Below are 19473 nucleotides of genomic sequence, written 5' to 3'. Positions count from 1 at the left end.
CACCCAGCAAACATAATTGCACCGTATAGTCACTCCTAAAATTAACAAAACAGAAAAGGCGAGAGAGGACGTCCCTCCTGAGACAGTATTTGTCTCACTTCACTCGTGTGAAGTGAGCGCGTTGCCCTTTATGAATGATGATGATGTATGACATACATACATACATCAAACATACATACAAAGCCACACGTTGGAGAGGTTAGCACCGCTCAAGAAGAATAAGAAAAATTATAACTGCAAGCAGCAATACCAGGGGCCAAGCAATGAGCGCAATACGCCATGGCGACAGCATGCGGTCAATCTGTTTCATATTCCGCAGTGGTCATTAACCCATTTTGGGCGGGAACCCCTTTTGGTGTTTTAAACATTATGTTATAATTTAGCTATTGAAAAATAGCAGATCTACAAGCTCACAGCGCGCCACCGAGTGGCGCGCTACGAGCTTGTAGGTCTGCAATTTTTGAAAAATCGTGAAAATATTTATTTCAGAAAACTGGAGGATTTAGAAGATTTTTTTTAAATTTGAGGTCAGGCCTGAATGGGTTAAGGGTGCCTTAATGCCACTGCAAGTTTGAGGGAAATTTGCATGGTTGGAAAGGAGCTAAATGGAGGCACACTAGCCTCCATTTTGGTTTCATGCAGCCCCTGCTTACATCTGCTGTACAGTTGTGTGGTGTTATAGTTAAAAACGGCCGTGAGTAATTCCATCAAGTGCTGCAGTAAGTCAAACTATAATGTCAGAAATGTAGTTATCGAGACAACATGTGTACTTCATCTAGACAACATAGAGATGTCTGTGTTGTGCAAACACTGATAGCTCCAGAAGTGAGTGTGTGCCTTTTTCCTCAAGAGCTTCATGGGTGGAGGTCAAACGAGTCATGAGTTACAGTACGCCTGTTCAAAGATATGTGTTTGCTGCCAGTTTGGCATGACCCTCTACCATTCTGCGAATGGTTCTCCTGCACACTGGAGACTTGAGTCGGTGAGGAGGCGCTATTCTGAGAAAGACCCTGAACCAGAACGAAATACCTCGTCGATTCACTCTCTTTGTGACGCACGTACGGTCGTACGCGCACACACACACACACACACACGTCTCGTCTCGTCTGAAAGAATTCAGAGACACACACACAAAAAAAACACTTGTGCACACTCTCGCCCAAATGCACACCTACAGAGGGGGAGTGACATGAGAGTACAGTAGCTGCTGCAGTTCTTACAACCGTGTTGCTTAGCAGCCAGTTGGAAGTGAGAGCTGAGCGCAGAGGGCTTTTTCCTTTCATCGTGGGTTTGGGGGAGGATCGGGCAGGAGACAGGAGGCCGTGCCCAAATGCAATCTCCCACAGTGTCACCTGGTCATGCAGGGCACACTTTTTAGATGCGGAGTCAGTGGCATTTCATGGCATAATTGAATTCAGAGAGAGGCATACAGGTGTACGTGAGAGGACCGCTGTGAGGAACTGAGATGGAGGTGAGATGGAGGTGGGGTGTTTGGTGGATGGGGGGCGGCAGCGGGTCTAGAGTTGAAGCCCTGCTGTCTTGGGCCACAGACAAAATCTGGTTATGAAAGTGATGAGGGGTGTCAGGCGGAAAATAGGAATGCTGCGGCTACTGTGCCACCCAGAGCCCTGGCTGCCCTTATACAAACTCTCAAACAAATCTAGCACGTACACACAATGGCACGCACGCGCACAGATAACACACACACCTTATGTGCAAGTTTAGGAGTCGGACAAGGACAGATGACCTGATGTGAGCTTGGCCTCCATCTTTTGGCTTTATATTGATCTGAATGTTTTCAATGATACTTGTGCATTATACAGTCTGGATTTTGTTGCGTATAAACAGGATTTGCTTTGCTTATTTAGGGGTGATAGGGGGGAGATCCATGCCTCTGCTTTCGCTGTCTTCCTCCAAGAAATGTATGGTATTCATTTCTATTGTTGGTTGGGGATATGTGGTCAGACTAGATTAAACTCATTTTGGGAAATGTAGTCTGATACGTTTGATATTTAGTGTTGACAGTATCACAATATTTTAGTATAACCACATTAATCATGGCATCCCCATTTTGGGTAAAGTTTTAATTTTATAAAATAGCAGATCTACACACCTTTCTTTTTACTGGTGTGCTGTAGCTAGGTTTGGTAGAGGAGGTGATACACTGACTTATTGCATAGTGGTTATCAAACTTTTGGGGCTCAGGGCACCCCTATTACACAACATTTTCATCCACGGTACACCTACATTTCATAAAACTTGAGACTTGATATTGGTCGATTCCAAATATTATTAAAGTATTCCACTGCGCCCCTGCACTTTGAGAAACCCTACATTTAATTAAACTTGAGACTTGATATTGGTCGATTCCAAATATCATCGAAGTATTCCACGGCAACCGTGCGCCTTGAGAAACCCTGGGCTTCTTATTAGGACTACAACTATTCCCATCATTTCATTCCATCTGATAGCTGCAGCTGATTAGAACTAGCAGAAACAAGACAGAAGGAAAAACAAGCAGCTGGGATGCTTCGTTGCTATAGGACATAATGTTGAAGAGAATCAAAGCCAGTTAGGGCGAAGTAATCACGAGCGGAAATAAAAACCAGCCTTATTTAATCTCTCACATTTGCGAAACAAAAGCAATTACACTTCCAGCATGCGAGCGTTGCCGCGAGCTCCCTAATAAACAAGTGGCAGACTGCCGCCATGTGGACTGGCGCGGGCCGTCGTGCCAACAACAGGCAAACTGAGGACAGGTGCTGCTTTCCCCTGTCTCAATTCACACCTGTCCGTCCAGATTGCCTCCTTCAGCCCATCCAAAGAGAGGGGCAATTCACTCCTTTAAGGCGTCTACACCGTAAGCCGCTTACCGTAAACCTTGTGTGAGTTTATCTGCAAGCGCGTGAGGCAAGGCGAGAGATGAGGAGGGGAATTGACAGAGGGAGAGGTGAAGAGAGGTTGGCAATATAGAGATGGGTGGCGGAGGAGGAGAGCGAGAGAAAATTGGGAGATTGATGAGATAGAGGATACAGTGGAGGAGAGACACGAAGAGGAGAGGAGGGAGGGATGAGGGGAGACCGAGAAGAGGAGAGGAGGGATGAGGGGACACCGAGAGACTAAGGGATTCAAGACGCAGAACGATAAGGAGGGGAAAAGAAAGGAGAGAGAGGGGGATTACAGTGATTGTATCCCTGACGGGGCATAAATTACCCGGCAGAGACGACAAAACGAGAGACGTGGCGACGCAAACTCCAAACGCCCCATAACCCCCAGATTTCTGTGGGAAATACTTAAAAGACTATATTCTTTCTCTCTCTCTCTCCCTCTCTCTCTCTCTCTCTCTGGTTGTTTTCATTTCATTCGATCTCGACAGAAGGGTGAGGCACGGAGGGTATATGAAGGATTTTCTATTTGAATACACCGAGGAGAGAAGAGGAGAGAGGGGTGGCTGGGAGAACGTTGGGAGAAATCCCTCTCAGAGCTCATTGAAACATCGAAACAACGAGTGATGCCGGTTCAAACCAGGGATGCTGCACACAGTAGGCTACAGGGAGAAATGTCAAGTTAAAAGGAGGATGATTTGAATAAAAGTGCAGCACGCTGCAGGGCGTGATGTTATTTACATGAGAACTACAGTGCAGAGCAGAGCAGAGCGGGGGCGTTCAAAACCCACTGAAGTGGACGTTTCGGTCAACAGAGTCACCCCAGTCTGTTGGAGGCTCAAATATTGAACAAGCTGAAGAAATGTTCCAGCTTCTAACGACTGCTAATATATACTATATATACTATATACTATACTATACGTATTTATCGCCTAAATAGTCTATTATTCATACAGTTAATATTCCATGTGCCCAAAATATGCAAAAATGAAATCGCGTAACTGTGAAAATATATAGAGTTTCATTATGAAAGCACTTGTTCGGGGGTAATAATGAGGGTCCTGCCTTGCTTTGTGAGAGGACTAAACCTATATGCCACACACCTCCCACGATTGCAAACTCAATTACTCTACTCTACTATACTGGCAGATGAATGGATCTGATGTGCCAACAAACATGCACAAGCCCAGGGGGGGGGGGGGGGGGGGGGGGTCTATCTGTCTGTCTGTCTGTCTGTCTGTCTGTCTGTGTCTCTCTCTGTTCATAATCGTCTCGCTCGTATTTACCGTAAAGCGGGGCTCCCAGTCGCTATAGGCAATGCTTAGCTGGCTGTGTTTTGCCCTCCCAAAGATGTCGGCCCCCATGCATGTCGAACCAATGCTCCGTCGGACCATAGTATGCCTCCCGGTTAAAATAGCAATGCTTCTGTATACTCTTAAGTAGACAATGATCACATTACCTTTAGCCGAATTTCGCTAACTATATTCTTTGGGGGGACCGGAAACGGTCTTGTTTTTCAAGGGAAATACTGTGTAGAACGAGAGTATGGTGGCAGCATCCGAAAGCAACGAGTTAAAAACGGCGTTATCGCCAAGCAGAGGAGTGCATGGTGATCTGTGTGGGGGTGAAATGAGCGTCTTGTGAGAGCGGCCATGGCTGCAGTCAGATGGCTCCTGCCGGGCCAGCGAGCATGATGCAGCTATAATCTCCCAACAACATCTGGATGGGGCCAGGCAGGCGGAGGACACCCACAGTCTAACCCCTTTTGGGCGGGAACCCCTTTTGGTGTTTTAAACATTGTTATAATTTAGCTATTGAAAAATAGCAGATCTACAAGCTCATAGCGCGCCACCGAGTGGCGCGCTACGAGCTTGTTGGTCTGCTATTTTTGGAAAAATCGTGAAAATGTGGCGGAAATCTTTGAATATATATTCTTTCAGAGCGAACATTTTTAACTCAAATCTTTGCTTCTGCAGGGAGGTCCCTGGAACAACATATTTTCAGATGGGGTCGGCGGCATATTACATTTTTTGGGGTCCTTGACATGAAATATTGAGAACCAGAAAAAAAGACATTTAAAAAAAAAAGACATTTTTTTCAGGCCTAAATGGGTTAAAGGCTCGCCAGCAATTTCAGAGCTGAAGAAAAGAGCCCATTCAGCTGTGCCCTGCTAGCCCCTCATGGGCCTCTCTCTCAGAGTCTCTCCCCTCCCTACTGTTGCCCTGCTAGCCCCTCATGGGCCTCTCTCTCAGAGTCTCTCCCCTCCCTATACTGTTGCCCTGCTAGCCCCTCATGGGCCTCTCTCTCAGAGTCTCTCCCCTCCCTACTGTTGCCCTGCTAGCCCCTCATGGGCCTCTCTCTCAGAGTCTCTCCCCTCCCTATACTGTTGCCCTGCTAGCCCCTCATGGGCCTCTCTCTCAGAGTCTCTCCCCTCCCTACTGTTGCCCTGCTAGCCCCTCATGGGCCTCTCTCTCAGACTCTCTCCCCTCCCTATACTGTGCCCTGCTAGCCCCTCATGTGCCTCTCTCTCAGAGTCTCTCCCCTCCCTACTGTTGCCCTGCTAGCCCCTCATGGGCCTCTCTCTCAGAGTCTCTCCCCTCCCTATACTGTTGCCCTGCTAGCCCCTCATGGGCCTCTCTCTCAGAGTCTCTCCCCTCCCTATACTGTTGCCCTGCTGGCCCCTCATGGGCCTCTCTCTCAGAGTCTCTCCCCTCCCTATACTGTTGCCCTGCTAGCCCCTCATGTGCCTCTATCTCAGAGTCTCTCCCCTCCCTATACTGTTGCCCTGCTAGCCCCTCATGTGCCTCTCTCTCAGAGTCTCTCCCCTCCCTACTGTTGCTTGTGTGTGTTCTGGAATGCAAAGGGAGGCTAGCTGCTCCTGTCCTGATGCGTTTGCGTTTGTTTGCAGCCGATTCTTCACAAGCACTCGTGAATTAAAAAAGAAAAAAAAAGCTGGGCCAATCTTGCACGATCGATTTGCTTTTGTTTGAACACAGCGAAATCTCCCATGCGTTCAATGAAAAATGCACAGTTAAGCTTTATTGATCAGCGTGAATGGACAAATAGGGCTTGTTATGCCACGGCATTATATAAATAAATGCCCTATCGTTTTCAATCGGCTGTTGAAATCCACCATGTCTTTGTCGCTTTGGAAAAGGCCAAAATGCTTTTCATAGCAGTGATAGATCCAGGTGGTTTCTGTTTCCCAGACCAATCCAAAAACAAACAGTGAAAAGTAGGTTAATAATACCACTATGACATTGGGTACATTTAATATTTGCTTTGTGTTTTCCCTGGCTTGCCTTTATACAACACGTGTATAAGGATTTGTTTTAGATTCTGATTTCCCTGCTCATCAATAAGAACAAAATCCATAATCTGGTTTGGATAATCCAATGGGATCTTCTACAAATACAGGACCCACTCAATCTATTTAATCCCAAATCTCCAGTTTGCGCCAAACTCTTTCTGTGTGTGTGTGCGTACATGTGTATGGAAAGAAGGAGTCACTCCCATTAATAGTCGGATCAAATGGGAGGGGAGGGGGGAGTGGGGGGGCTTTAGCTTTGATCAGATTGAGACTAGCTCAGGACATTGGTTGCCTTAACCCATTTTGACCTGAGATCAGATTCTTTTTTTTTCTTCACAGTTTTGTTTATTCAAGATTTCAGGGTATACAGTACATCAAATAATATGACAGTATATGTGACACACCCATACGGAACATACCAAAGAGATAACATGTACATATAAATGTCATGACCACTATATGCAAAATATTGTGGTAGCATAAAATAAATTGTATAGTCTTATGCTAACAGGGAAGTGATGATAGTTACAAACCACATAACCTGAATCAAGTTTTCCTGAGATCAGATTCTAAAAATGTCTTTTACATCCCGACAGTTTTCTGAAAAACCTATGTTTCTATGTCAGTCGTTCTTCGATTTTTCAAAAATAACAGACCAAGCTCGTAGCACGCCACTCGGTGGCGTGCTATGAGCTTGTAGATCTGCTATTTTTCAATAGCTAAAGCATAACATAATGCTAACACCAAAATGCTAACACCAAAATGCTAAATGCTAAATGCTAAAATGCTAACACCAAAATGCTAACACCAAAAGGGGTTCCCGCCCAAAATGGGTTAACCAAAGTGCTATGTCATCACTGTTGTCACAGAAGCCATGCATATACAAGCCGACTGAAGCGAGCGAGGCAAGGCTTTTTTTTTTTTTTGCGCGTGTTATGGAAAGATAACAGCCGGGCTCACAGTCAGGAGGGGTCAGGGGTCAAAAGCCCATCAGGGGCATGCAGGAACATTAAGGAATGCACAAGGCAACAACAACAGGGGGGAAGAAGAAGAGGTTGCAGGTGCATGTGCTTTGCGGTGTGTTGCCAACATAAAAAAATGTGAACCGTCATTTCTTTATTTTGCCGCTTCAGGAGTGCGAGGGGAAATGGGGGTAAAGCTGCAGTGCTTACTTAACCCATTTGGGACGGGAGCGCATCTGTGTCGCCACGCTACGCCACGTTGAAACTTTAGCTGTTGAAAAATAGCAGATCTACAAGCTTGTAGCGCGGCACCGAGTGCCGCGCTACACGCTTGTAGATCTGCTATTTTTTTTTTAAGTCGTGAAAATGTGTGCACTTCTTGGAATATATATTCTTTCACAGCAAACGTTTTTTTTAACTCGTGACTTTGCTCCTGGGAGGTCCCAGATGGAACTAAATATTTTCAGATGGGGGGGTCCGCGGTCAAATACAGATAATTCTGTGGGTCCTTGACATGAAAAGGTTTTGAGAAGCACTGACATAGAAACATAGGTTTTTCAACAAACTGTCATGCTTTAGAAGTCATTTTGTAGAATCTGTTGTCCGGTCTTAATGGATTAATGAAACTATACATCAGCCTTGGAATGCGCTCTGGACTCTCTCTGGGGAAAACGCGCGCCAGCCTGGCCCTCGCTGCGGGTACAGCGTATATATGCAGATACAGGCACGTCTGGCCTGGCAGCGAAAACAGGTCAGTGTCCTGAGTGGAACATCAATCGTGGCCCTGGTGGCTGCCAGCCCGGGCCAGCGGCCGCCCGCCTTCCAGGGGCCACCGCCCCTCCCACGGGCTTTCAAGGTCCCCTCACATCATCAATCTCAACCCGCAACCTCTCAGCAACACGCAGGGTCGCCGACGACACTAATTAGACCCAAACACTGGTTGCGGGGAAAACCCTAAGAATAGAACGGAAACAAGAGCAAGCCGTGCTCCCGTTGGTCTGGGGTATTGCGGAGACGATGAGCCATTTAAACAGATCCCCTATCGAGTGTAACTACTGCGACACAACACGGTGGGAACACACGGTAGCTCGCCTTGTATTAATTAAATTGCCGTGCATTGGGACGACGCAAGTTAATTGAGCCGTTACTAGCAATTTATGACTAGTGGGACTTGGCAAGGTATAACAGGAGAAAGTACAGCTATAATGAAAAGTATTGCACTGGGAGAGTTCTTTTTTTTTTTAGCTTGGGTACAATTCTTGGAAAGTGCCGGTGGAACAACAGCATGCTCACTTACTGGAGTTGCTTTCAGCATTATAGCCGGACATCTGGGACATACCAAGACCTACACGCAAGGACAATGTCTCGTTCAAAATCACTGACAAGCCACAGGGTAAAAGAGTATAACTCAACCTCCAACACCTTACCCTTGCCCTAATAATGCAAGAAATAACAAAACAAGCTCTGCACGTTCCCAATCAGTTTGACAAACGGTCGGTGCCATGCAGCTCAAAAGGAAACTGAGCTAATGCCTTTGCATATTATTGCACATACTGGTTCTAAGCGTTCAGTCCAGGGGGTCCCTCAGGTAGTTAGGTCATTACATTTCCATTTGGCTCCATTTCGTACACTCTCAGAGTTAAATTAAGACTGGAGATTGAATCAAGTAAAACGATATATATATATATATATCAAATGAGGTCCTGCATGGCCTAACCAACGCATATCAAACAGTGCATGTCCTTGAAATTAAAAAGGTTGAGAATTACTGGCCCGTAAAGCTCCACTGTGCAGTTCTGTAAATCCATCTGATGATTCTCTGTAGTCTGGTGAATGTTCATAATATGTGACCGAGCCTGGCAAAATGGTCCTCAACTCGCCTATAATGAAAAGGGAGAAAATCGCTAAATAAACTTGTTTTTTTTTGTTGTGTGATTTTCGTTTTTTTCATATTAACACAGTTTGAATGTTGAAGAAGGTTTTCATTCCAACAGATTGTTGTTTAGGTAAAATTAAATGTATGTATTTATAAGTCAAAGTATGCTTGTTTTTTCGGCAAACTTTACCATGCACTGTTTTGGGGCGGAGAGGAGCAGTTCCGAGATTTGCATACAAGCTTTCGATTGGTCATTGGAACGTCTTTGTCCTCTGGTTTCACGTCTGTCTAAAATTATCTGAAGCTATTATCGGCTCTGTCCGGTGGAAAACCTCACATGTCCAAAATGTTTACTTTTCCCGATTCAAATTCATACAACAGCAAAAGTAGCGGATCGACACGCTTGTGGATCTGCTATACTTTTGATACTATACATGGTCAAGGTTGAATTTACGCGGGGGCAACAGCTCCACCAGAGAGCTCCAGACTTCCCAGAGCAACATTAGTAAATTCCTCCTGGGAATGTAATCCCTCCAACTCGAAAAAAATATAACAAGATATAAAATATGGATATAAGAGGTTTCTGCCCAACAGCAACGATATGGGAACTGGGGCCCCTCTGCTAAGGGCCCACCCTGACGATAAGAACTGGGCCCCTCTGCTAAGGGCCCACCCTGACGATAAGAACTGGGCCCCTCTGCTAAGGGCCCACCCTGACGATAAGAACTGGGCCCCTCTGCTAAGGGCCCACCCTGACGATAAGAACTGGGCCCCTCTGCTAAGGGCCCACCCTGACGATAAGAACTGGGCCCCTCTGCTAAGGGCCCACCCTGACGATAAGAACTGGGCCCCTCTGCTAAGGGCCCACCCTGACGATAAGAACTGGGCCCCTCTGCTAAGGGCCCACCCTGACGATAAGAACTGGGCCCCTCTGCTAAGGGCCCACCCTGACGATAAGAACTGGGCCCCTCTGCTAAGGGCCCACCCTGACGATAAGAACTGGGCCCCTCTGCTAAGGGCCCACCCTGACGATAAGAACTGGGCCCCTCTGCTAAGGGCCCACCCTGACGATAAGAACTGGGGCCCCTCTGCTAAGGGCCCACCCTGACGATAAGAACTGGGGCCCCTCTGCTAAGGGCCCACCCTGACGATAAGAACTGGGCCCCTCTGCTAAGGGCCCACCCTGACGATAAGAACTGGGCCCCTCTGCTAAGGGCCCACCCTGACGATAAGAACTGGGGCCCCTCTGCTAAGGGCCCACCCTGACGATAAGAACTGGGCCCCTCTGCTAAGGGCCCACCCTGACGATAAGAACTGGGCCCCTCTGCTAAGGGCCCACCCTGACGATAAGAACTGGGCCCCTCTGCTAAGGGCCCACCCTGACGATAAGAACTGGGCCCCTCTGCTAAGGGCCCACCCTGACGATAAGAACTGGGGCCCCTCTGCTAAGGGCCCACCCTGACGATAAGAACTGGGGCCCCTCTGCTAAGGGCCCACCCTGACGATAAGAACTGGGGCCCCTCTGCTAAGGGCCCACCCTGACGATAAGAACTGGGGCCCCTCTGCTAAGGGCCCACCCTGACGATAAGGGCCCCTCTGCTAAGGGCCCACCCTGACGATAAGAACTGGGGCCCCTCTGCTAAGGGCCCACCCTGACGATAAGAACTGGGGCCCCTCTGCTAAGGGCCCACCCTGATGATAAGAACTGGGGCCCCTCTGCTAAGGGCCCACCCTGACGATAAGAACTGGGGCCCCTCTGCTAAGGGCCCACCCTGACGATAAGAACTGGGGCCCCTCTGCTAAGGGCCCACCCTGACGATAAGAACTGGGGCCCCTCTGCTAAGGGCCCACCCTGACGATAAGGGCCCCTCTGCTAAGGGCCCACCCTGACGATAAGAACTGGGGCCCCTCTGCTAAGGGCCCACCCTGACGATAAGAACTGGGGCCCCTCTGCTAAGGGCCCACCCTGACGATAAGAACTGGGGCCCCTCTGCTATGGGCCCACCCTGACGATAAGAACTGGGACCCCTCTGCTAAGGGCCCACCCTGACGATAAGAACTGGGACCCCTCTGCTAAGGGCCCACCCTGATGATAAGAACTGGGGCCCCTCTGCTATGGGCCCACCCTGATGATAAGAACTGGGGCCCCTCTGCTATGGGCCCACCCTGATGATAAGAACTGGGGCCCCTCTGCTATGGGCCCACCCTGATGATAAGAACTGGGGCCCCTCTGCTATGGGCCCACCCTGATGATAAGAACTGGGGCCCCTCTGCTATGGGCCCACCCTGATGATAAGAACTGGGGCCCCTCTGCTATGGGCCCACCCTGATGATAAGAACTGGGGCCCCTCTGCTATGGGCCCACCCTGACGATAAGAACTGGGGCCCCTCTGCTATGGGCCCACCCTGACGATAAGAACTGGGGCCCCTCTGCTATGGGCCCACCCTGACGATAAGAACTGGGGCCCCTCTGCTATGGGCCCACCCTGACGATAAGAACTGGGGCCCCTCTGCTATGGGCCCACCCTGATGATAAGAACTGGGGCCCCTCTGCTATGGGCCCACCCTGACGATAAGAACTGGGGCCCCTCTGCTATGGGCCCACCCTGATGATAAGAACTGGGGCCCCTCTGCTATGGGCCCACCCTGATGATAAGAACTGGGGCCCCTCTGCTATGGGCCCACCCTGACGATAAGAACTGGGGCCCCTCTGCTATGGGCCCACCCTGACGATAAGAACTGGGGCCCCTCTGCTATGGGCCCACCCTGACGATAAGAACTGGGGCCCCTCTGCTATGGGCCCACCCTGACGATAAGAACTGGGGCCCCTCTGCTATGGGCCCACCCTGACCATAAGAACTGGGGCCCCTCTGCTATGGGCCCACCCTGACGATAAGAACTGGGGCCCCTCTGCTATGGGCCCACCCTGACCATAAGAACTGGGGCCCCTCTGCTATGGGCCCACCCTGACCATAAGAACTGGGGCCCCTCTGCTATGGGCCCACCCTGACCATAAGAACTGGGGCCCGTCTGCTATGGGCCCACCCTGACCATAAGAACTGGGGCCCCTCTGCTATGGGCCCACCCTGACCATAAGAACTGGGGCCCCTCTGCTATGGGCCCACCCTGACCATAAGAACTGGGGCCTCTCTGCTATGGGCCCACCCTGACCATAAGAACTGGGGCCCCTCTGCTATGGGCCCACCCTGACCATAAGAACTGGGGCCCCTCTGCTATGGGCCCACCCTGACCATAAGAACTGGGGCCTCTCTGCTATGGGCCCACCCTGACCATAAGAACTGGGGCCCTCTGCTATGGGCCCACCCTGACGATAAGAACTGGGGCCCCTCTGCTATGGGCCCACCCTGACCATAAGAACTGGGGCCCCTCTGCTAAGGGCCCACCCTGACGATAAGAACTGGGGCCCCTCTGCTATGGGCCCACCCTGACCATAAGAACTGGGGCCCCTCTGCTAAGGGCCCACCCTGACGATAAGAACTGGGGCCCCTCTGCTATGGGCCCACCCTGACGATAAGCCACTGCTGGTTGACTGGAGAGGGCTTGTTGTTGGACCTGTTCCCGGGGGCTACCCTGTTCCCGGGGGCCACCCTGGGGCCCCTCTGCTATGGGCCCACCCTGACGATAAGAACTGGGGCCCCTCTGCTATGGGCCCACCCTGACGATAAGAACTGGGGCCCCCCTGCTATGGGCCCACCCTGACGATAAGAACTGGGGCCCCTCTGCTATGGGCCCACCCTGACCATAAGAACTGGGGCCCCTCTGCTATGGGCCCACCCTGACCATAAGAACTGGGGCCCCTCTGCTAAGGGCCCACCCTGACGATAAGAACTGGGGCCCCTCTGCTAAGGGCCCACCCTGACGATAAGCCACTGCTGAGAGGCAATGCTGGTTGACTGGAGAGGGCTTGTTGTTGGACCTGTTCCCGGGGGCCACCCCGTTCCTGGGGGCCAACCCTGTTCCCGGGGGCCACCCTGTTCCTGGGGGCCACCCTGGGGACTGTATGGCCACACAGCACCTGCCGCTTAGCACTGGAAAACCTCCAGTGTTGATTTAAACTATAACTTGAATCCCAGCGTCCATATATTCTGGGGGACAAAAAATAGCTGATCTATACATGCTCAAAACGCATGGCGTTGTGACGTGTTGTGAGGGTGTCTATTTTTGGGGAAGATGTTTGGTCTAAAGAAAGAAAAAAAAGAAAAGTGTGGACTCCAAGTACAGAGCCACTCAGGTCCAATTAGGGTTCAAGTGTCCGGGTCAACTAACTCACTCACACACTCACACACACAGGGCTCCATTTTCGTCACAGCTAAACCCCTTATCCCTAAACTTCTTTGCCTTTTTTTACTATTTTAAAAAAAACATTTTTGAATAGTTCAACTAGCCTCTACATTGACACGTTGTGAGCTTGTAGACTGGCCATTTTAACTATTAAAAAATGTTTTGCAAAATAGTAAAAAAAAAAAAAAAGGCAAAGAAGTTTAGGGATAAGGGGTTTAGCGGTGACGAAAATGGAGCCCACAGTCTGGCAGCCATCCCACTGCTCATGTCATTGTGCATCAGAAACAAGGGGCCATGTGGCATGTTGGATGTGGACTGGATGGGAAATGCCACGCGGTGCCTCGCTGTTCCTCCAGATAAGAGAAGAGAAGAGGTTTCTGCCCGACAGAGACCATATAAACGAATTTGCACACACACACACACACACACACACACACACACACACACACACACACACACACACACACACACACACACACACACACACACACACACACACACACACACACACACACACACACACACACACACACACACACACACACACACACACACACACACACACACACCCTGTGATCGTCACATAACATTCAAACAAGGCCGAGAGAATGTCACCATCAAACGCAGCCCATTATGCAGAAGTGCAGCGTCGACCCGGGTTCAAAATTCAAATTGAGTTCACGGGGGGTCGGCTGGCAACAGTGAAACAGCGCCAGACCATACGCCGTGCACTCCATTTCCAATATGCCACCAGTTAGAACTCCTTTATGTTCCAGTGTTGTGTGTAGGCGGGGTGCATGGGGGTGATGTGGTGTGGTGTGGTGCGGTGCGGTGTGGTGTGTGGCATTTGCCGTGGAACTATAGCCTGGCCCAGCCAGCGTGCTTTCTGGTCTAGAGGGGTGGGTAGCACCGCCCCTGCCCTCCCTGGTAGAAAACAGTGGAGAAAACTGACGTCACCATTATTTCGAGCGACGCCTCCTCTGCACTGTAGTTCACTCCCACTCCTAGACCAGGAAATGTGTGTCGTTCCCCCAGGCTTTCAATTTTTGAGCCGAATGCGAATGAAAATAAAAGCCTGGTTACCGAGGCTACCGTGGAACAGAATTAACCTATTCAATGATAGGAGGGGGAAAAACATAAAACTTAATAGGGTTGTTTTTTACTTATTTTCCTTGCTGGTTCAGAACTCATGATGCGAAATCCATCACCCTACATTCTCATAAAAAAAGAAACAGACATATACACGAATTAAAGTGTTGATTGAGCCGAGTGTGAAAACAAAAATAATCCTTCCATTGCCTAATTCAGACTGCTGACATTTTTCTCAGAAGAGTTCTAATGCGTTATGCTCCGTCGTACGACGTGTGGCACATGGCAGAAATGGCTGATCTACAAGCTCAGTAGCTCACAAAGCAATGCATCCGCGAAGCGCCGTACGGGCATGATCTTGTAGATCGGCTATTTTCGACGCCCATTGCATGACGGGGTATAAATCAGGCGTAATAATAAACGTGTGTTTGTCTCTTTGCAAAATCTTTGGTCTGAACAATAAGCTTATAAGGGACTGGTCCTGGGACCTCCAAGAGGTCCTAATGGACCACCAAGAGGTCCTAATGGACCACCAAGAGGTCCTAATGGACCCGTAAAAGCCTATTCATACTCCAGTTGTAGGTGATAAGGTGACCACCGAAAACTACAACATGCATGACGTCACTGAGCCACGGTGTGACGCACCGCTCACCCAAACACATGCATCTCTCTGTTTTTGAGTGGTCACCCAGTTCACACGGGTGTGATTTCATTACGTCAGACATTACGTCAGACCACAGCTGATCAGGCTATATAAGACCTTACACCAGTCAGTTCACACAGGTGTGATTTTTTTATTAACCACCGAAACGGTGGTCCCCTTATCAACTGGAGTATGAATAGGCCTTTACGGGTCCGTCACTCTGAGAGTGTACAAAATGGTCCATTTGGACCCCTGTATGGTGGTGGGCCCCGGACCAGAAGTTGAACACACCATATTTTACAGTATAGTACCTTTGCATTCACCCTCCATGCATCCCTTGACCCACCATTAGCATAACGATATGCCCATCTACAGTATACCAGCACTGTGCAGTGAGTGGTTACAGTGAGTGTCTTCCATATCCATTACAAAGTCAAAGAGGGCCCTGAGCACTGAGCAGTGTGCCGGGGGACTTATCAGTGAGCAAACCTGAACCACACGTCTGTCTGTCTGAGTGTCGGTCCATCTGTCTGTCTGACTGACTGACAACCTGACTTATCTAGCGGACATGTCTCTCTATCTCTCTCTCTCTCTCTCTCAGGGGGGACTTGACAAGGCAGCGAGAACTGCAAGACTAGCCCTAGTGAGCTGGGAGCTAGTTTAGTGTCTGGCCACAGGGCTGATGATGAGGCCCCGAGGGGCCCCCCCATCCATGACTGGCTGGCTGCCTTCATTTCTCCCTTGTTGCAAGACGGGCGAGCCGTTCGCTGTACAGTATAATAATATGGGCAGGAGGGTGAGGTCTCAAACCTTGCCGTGTCACTCCAGAATAATGGCCTCGCTCACTTGTAAATTTGACTTGCAGCAGCATTCCAGGTTGTCGGGAGTTTTCCGGCATGCCAGCACTTTCATCAAATGCAATTCAATCACACTACAACCACCCCCCCCTCCCCCACCTCAGTCCAAACACACAAAAAAGCAGAACCCATAATAAAAATAATAATAATAATAAAATAATAAATAGATAAATAAAACAAGGTGAAATAACCGAGAGGTATAGAAAAAAAGGGGGTTTCCGTTTTGGGTTGCAAATCTGCAGCTTTTTCATTTGTCTCATTTGGAAAAACAACAATGTTTAAAAGGCCCCGTGGAAGTCACGTAAAACCGCAGTCCAAACTGACAATGCCCCTCCCCCATAGAGGGAGGCTTCAATAAACAGCATGAAAACAACACGCTGCCAGCTAGCGCTGACGTCCAACATGGAGGCCAGCGTGAAGGGAACGCCTGTCAGAGCAGGGCCCGAGGAACAAGGTGGAGGTCTTACCTTCTACAGCATACTCTTCTGTTTCAGGGGGAGACCGGACCGCAGGCAGCACATGGGGGGGGGAGAGAGAGAGAGAGAGACACAGAGAGAGAGAGAGAGAGAGAGAGAGAGAGAGAGAGAGAGAGAGAGAGAGAGAGACAGAGAGAGTCGTTAAGTAATTTTTTCACTTTGTTTACACTCATATCTTCATGCATATACTGTTATATATATTCTTCCCAAAAGGACTTTCAAACTAGGAGGGGTCAGCCTGCAATGACATGTATAACATCCTGTTCTGTTCTTTGACTATATATAGAAGTGTCTATTTGTACGCCTCTAAATGTTTTGATGAATTGAACAAGGTGTATGCTTAATTGGGTTGTCCACTCACAGTTAACAGTCTTTGTATTGAGTTTGTGCTTGAAATGTACTGTAACTGTTAATAAATATTTCAATCAATCAATCAATAAGATCTAGTCATTCCCAGCTAAAGCGTTATTCATATAGTTTAATATTTCCGGTGGTGAGGTGACCACCGAACTATACAACATGACGTCACTGAGCCGCGGTGAAGAGGAAACCACCGCTCTCCCCAACCCTTCTCTCTGTTTTTACTCACCACCGCTCCAGGTTATTACAGCTCCGGTGGTCACCTCACCACTGGAGCTGTGGTCACCTCACCACCGGAGCTGTGGTCACCTCACCACCGAAAGTCTATGAATAGGCCTTAAGTAAGAGTGTAGAGGTTTAAATCCACTAGAAAATTGTCCACTAGAAGCATGTGTCTTACTCACTGTAATATTCCCAAAAACAATTATCTTCTTGTATTAAAATGATTCAGTCCAAACAGTGGTAAAAATGCACATCAAGGTTTACTTCTCAAAAAACACAAAAAGAAAGTTCCACAGGTTTACAATTGTGAGATGTGACGACGACGGTAAGAAAACTGTGTGCTTCCAAACTCCAAACTGTTCTGCCCCTGACTGCCTCTCTGTCACTCTGATCAAACTGTTCTGCCCCTGACTGCCTCTCTGTCACTCTGATCAAAGCAGCTCCCTAATCACCAATATAAGGTACACCTGATTTCAATGCACACCAATTATCCAAGGTACAAAATGTTCTCTCAATGCAAAGATCCTCTATAGAGCGTCGCAGTCCCGCCCCCTACCATGGACCAGGAAATGAATCTCAATGCATTTTTCCCATAGACATTTCTTAGTATTTAGTATTTATTTAAAGACGGTTACGCCACGGACAAAGCCAACTCGAGTCGTGACAACTCATGACAACACAAACAATATTTTGGACCAAACAAATAATTACAAAGAAGAAAAACAACAAAAAAAGTGTTGTAACCTGCCGTTTTTTTCTTCTTTCTAATTATTTGTTCGGCCCAAAAAATTGTGTTTGTTGTCATGATTTGTCACGACTCGAGTTGGCTTTGTCCGCGGCGTAAACGTCTTTAAATAAATACTTTCTGAAATGTCTATGAGGAAAATGAACAGAGAATAATTTCCTGGTCCAGGGTAGGGGGCGGGACTGCGACGCTCTATAGGCATAGGCAATATACTTGTAGTACATATAATGAAATAAACAATGCATTTAGCAATTATAATCTTCAAACATTTATGTTTTATACATTTTACTGAATACTCATTCTGAATTATGAAATATCAATATGAAATGTTATCTCTGTGGTTTGGCTTCCACAAAGAGGTTTAAAGGACACATGGAAATGGCACTTACACCCGCCTTCTAATGAGAGCGCAAAATCTCTCTTGAAAGAGCCACCCATCAACTGAATCGAGAACACAGTATGCCGGCCACTGCTACAGAGCTGATCATGATGTTATATCTCTTCCCTTCTTCTCTGGAATCCTGCCTCAAAGCACCAGAGGTAGAAAACTCTCGTTCCCAGATGTCATCGCTATTGGGACACATGCATCAGTAAACAGGAACTGGGGATGGCAATGAAGGACCGGGAAGTCTGGCGTGGCATTGTGAAATCCATGATCTCGACCATGGTCGAAAGATTATGATGATGATGATGATGTTTACAGTACGGAATACAAGCCTCATTGAACCTATGTGCTTCTATGATTTGGGGGTCCATGCAATCTAAAACTAAAGTAGACTTGAGGTCACCGATATATGTCGGCTGAACAAAGACTTCTATGATAAGCACCAGACATGCACTCTTTGACCTGACGGAAGCCTCCATCTGCTGCTTTATTCCAAACGCAAGGTAATGAATTCAAAGAGAAAAAAAATAAATCCCTATGGAATATCTCAAAACAGTAATCCTCTCTACCCACCATATATATATATATATATATATATATATATATATATATATATATATATATATATATATATATATACATACACTGTAGGCAGGCAACTGCATGGAGACTATGCGGTAGTCAAAGAGACGCCCCGCCTAAGGGGGAGACATCATACGCACGAAATCCCATATATGTGATTCTGGCTTAACGATACAGCGTGGGGAGAGCGAGTGAGTCAAAGACAGCTGGGCGCCTTAGTAAAGAGAGCTAGCTACTGTACCCCAAAGCGGCAGGGGCTATGTGCTTATTAACCCATTTTGGGCGGGAACCCCCTTCTGGTGTTTTAAGCATATGTTACACTTTAGCTATTGAAAAATAGCAGATCTACAAGCTCATAGCGCGGCACCGAGTGCCGCGCTACGAGCTTGTAGGTCTGCTATTTTTGAGAAATGGTGAAAATGTGGCGCAAATCTTTGAATATGTATTCTTTCAAAGTGAACATTTTTAACTCAAATCTTTGCTTCTGGGAGGTCCCTGGAACAACACATTTTCAGATGGGGTTCCGCAGCCAAATACAGATAATTCTGGGGGTCCTTGAAGTGAAAAGGTGTGAGCACCACTGATACAGAAACATAGGTTTTTCAGAAAACTGAAGACATTTGTAGAATCTAGTCTCAGGTCTAAATGGGTTAATGTCAGAAAGCCGCCCTCGTCTCCAGAACCTCCCCAACCCACCTCCAACGCCTCCTCCCCCCTCCCAACAGTCGATGAGAAGCCGCCGCTGAACAAAGCGTGGAGAACATGCCTCCAGCTTTGCA

The 19473-nt window shown here is 48.2% G+C and overlaps 1 protein-coding gene across 1 annotated transcript in view; it reads right to left on the bottom strand.

Moving 5' to 3' along the window:
• LOC306914191 (neurexin-2-like) overlaps positions 1-16405 on the bottom strand; it is an 847936-nt gene extending 831531 nt beyond the window's left edge. Inside the window, exon 1 of the mRNA XM_079491166.1 lies at positions 16392-16405. The gene's annotated coding sequence lies outside the window, so the exon portion shown is untranslated. The remainder of the gene's footprint in view (positions 1-16391) is intronic.
• Positions 16406-19473: the final 3068 nt, after the last annotated feature.

The sequence above is a fragment of the Electrona antarctica genome (assembly GCF_951216825.1).
Source record: "Electrona antarctica genome assembly, chromosome: 21".
Taxonomy (NCBI): Eukaryota; Metazoa; Chordata; class Actinopteri; order Myctophiformes; family Myctophidae; genus Electrona; species Electrona antarctica.
The sequence above is the reverse complement of the archived record's forward strand: the minus strand, read 5'-3'. Positions and strand labels throughout refer to the sequence as shown.